At 48.0% G+C, this 2,281-nt stretch overlaps 1 protein-coding gene across 1 annotated transcript in view; it reads right to left on the bottom strand.

Moving 5' to 3' along the window:
• The window catches only part of TP53BP2 (tumor protein p53 binding protein 2), a 53,760-nt gene extending 51,479 nt beyond the window's left edge, over positions 1-2,281 (bottom strand). The window contains exon 1 of the mRNA XM_014950655.1: positions 2,266-2,281. The gene's annotated coding sequence lies outside the window, so the exon portion shown is untranslated. The remainder of the gene's footprint in view (positions 1-2,265) is intronic.

Below are 2,281 nucleotides of genomic sequence, written 5' to 3'. Positions count from 1 at the left end.
CCATCCCCGGTCGGTCCCCGCCCCTCCGCCACGACCAGCCAATGAGACGGCGCCGCCGGCAGTATGACATCACCTCCCCCGATGCCTATTGGGCGCCCGGCGAAAACAGCGCGCCGTCTCCGGGGTAACGCCGTGGCGTCACGGTACCGCCCCGCGGCCCTCCGCCAGCCCCCGCGGACAGCCCGCCCCGCCGGGCAGCGCCAGCCGCCGCCGCCGGTTCCTCCCTACGCGCCGGTGAATTAAGTGAATTAAGGGCTACAAACACCCACCGCTCGACCATGAGCAAAGCCCCCGCATCGCTGCCCCGGCGGGAGCGCTCCCCCCTCACCTATAGACACTGCCCATACATCACCAGTAAATACATCTATTTTTCTATATAGAAAATATAGAAAAAAAATAGCAGCGCTTTCCAATGTCACAGACCAAAACACGTGCCCATGGAACACCCAAATTCTTCCGCAAAGCCCTGCTGAATTTTTAGGAGCATCAAGCTGGCAAGGGACAAAATTAAGGGGTGTGAGCTCTTAACCTATGACCCAAATACAGGTAACAAGTTATTTCTCATGATGATTAGAATATTATAAGCCTGTAAAATAAACTTGGAAATGTTCAGATTAAAAAAAATCAACTCTAATTCTTCTTCTAAGAGAGGTTTCAGATGCCTACATGAGCGTGGTACCTGTATTCTGCTAGTGCCTGCCTCTTGCAGGTTGATCCACAGAAGTCTCCGTTGGCACAACTCATCTTTACAGCTTCCACACAAAACCACGACCCCATCCCTGCGAAGGAAATGAAGCTTCAAGGGGTGCACCTATTTTTTTCCCAGTCTTTGTCCAGGCTGTGTGACTCATACGCTGTGGTGGAGGCTGTCGGTGCCATCTGGCCACACACTTTAGGTCACAGCCCCCCCACAAGAGAGGAGATGACACTTGCCAGGTCTGCAGGTAAAGCGGGGTCAAAACCGCCGGTGCGTACCTCAGCAGCACCCATTTCCTTCCCTACAGATTTCCAACTTTCCCCATGGCATTTGCAGCAATTCAGGCATGATTTCACTAGACAAGCACACCGTGAACTCCCCCACAACAGGTTATTAATTACAGGAAGAATTTTTGGGTTGATGAGCACGCAGGAGATGGTTCCCACCCACGCAGCGTGAAGGTTTCTGACCGCAGGTTCAATCTCCAGAGGGTCAACAGTTGGAGGCAACTATGTCACCCACAGGGGACTTGGCAAGGGACAACAGTTCTCTGTCCTGTACATGCAGAGCCATCTCTAAAAGGAAGAGGAGATGAGATCTGCAGGATCTGGAGCCACCAGCACGGACAGCTGAAGCTCTGTGCCTCCTCCCTGCTTCCCACTGCTCTCGGTGGCCTGTCCAGAGCACGCTGCAGTTGACTAAGGCCACATGCAGTTCCCTAGAAGCAGTCACAGCAAGGGTCCAGGGGAAGTTAATACTCATGGAATTGCTTGAAAAGCATCCAAGAAAAGGAGAAAAAAAAATAAATCACTAAATAAAAATGTAGCTGAATCATTCCTCTTCTCTCCAGGAGAGATCTATTTGGTCTGAACCACAGCAACGTGCAGTAGCAGAAAGGTATTACAGACAAGAGCAGTAATGACAGTCAGCAGAAATCAACACCATCATCTTTTCTTGCCGTTAGTCTTGTCAGACATTGGGGGGGGAAGGGGACTGGAAACACACTGCTATATTTCATACCTTCAGCACACTACTTAAAACTGCAGTTAATTCATTCAGGGCTGTAGCTAAGCTATTTTAACAGTAAATTCTCATCCTCTTCTCTATCAGACCAGCTAAAACTGCCTTCAGATCAGTCAAGTTTTCTTTTACGCTCCTGACACAATTAGGAGGATTATCAGGCAACAGACATAAGGCAACACCTCTTTTGCAATACCTTCTAAATAATTAAAAAAAAAATCCATACCTCCAAGTCCTTTACATTTTAATAACCCTTTTTAAATTCTTCAGCAAAAAGATGATGAACCTGATTCTTAGACTGTTTCTAAGACAGTAATTTCAGAGAGTTTGTCAGAAATCAATGTAAGAGGAGCAGGAAGCCAACTGGGTTAGATTTGCTGTCCACTGCCACCTACTGATAAAACTCCACCAAGTCAAAACTTCTAGTTTCCAAGGGAGGAGGTTTAAGAGCACAGAAAGAATGGAAAGCTTTGGAGCTGAAATTCCTGGGGAGAAAAATAAAAAAATAAAATAAAAAGAGGAGGGAACATGCCAAGAGAATTACTCACCTAAACTCAGTGGGCT

The sequence above is a fragment of the Calidris pugnax genome, unplaced genomic scaffold, assembly GCF_001431845.1.
Source record: "Calidris pugnax isolate Ruff unplaced genomic scaffold, ASM143184v1 scaffold24, whole genome shotgun sequence".
Taxonomy (NCBI): domain Eukaryota; kingdom Metazoa; phylum Chordata; class Aves; order Charadriiformes; family Scolopacidae; genus Calidris; species Calidris pugnax.
Note: the sequence above shows the minus strand (reverse complement) of the source record. Positions and strands in the feature narration are given on the sequence as shown.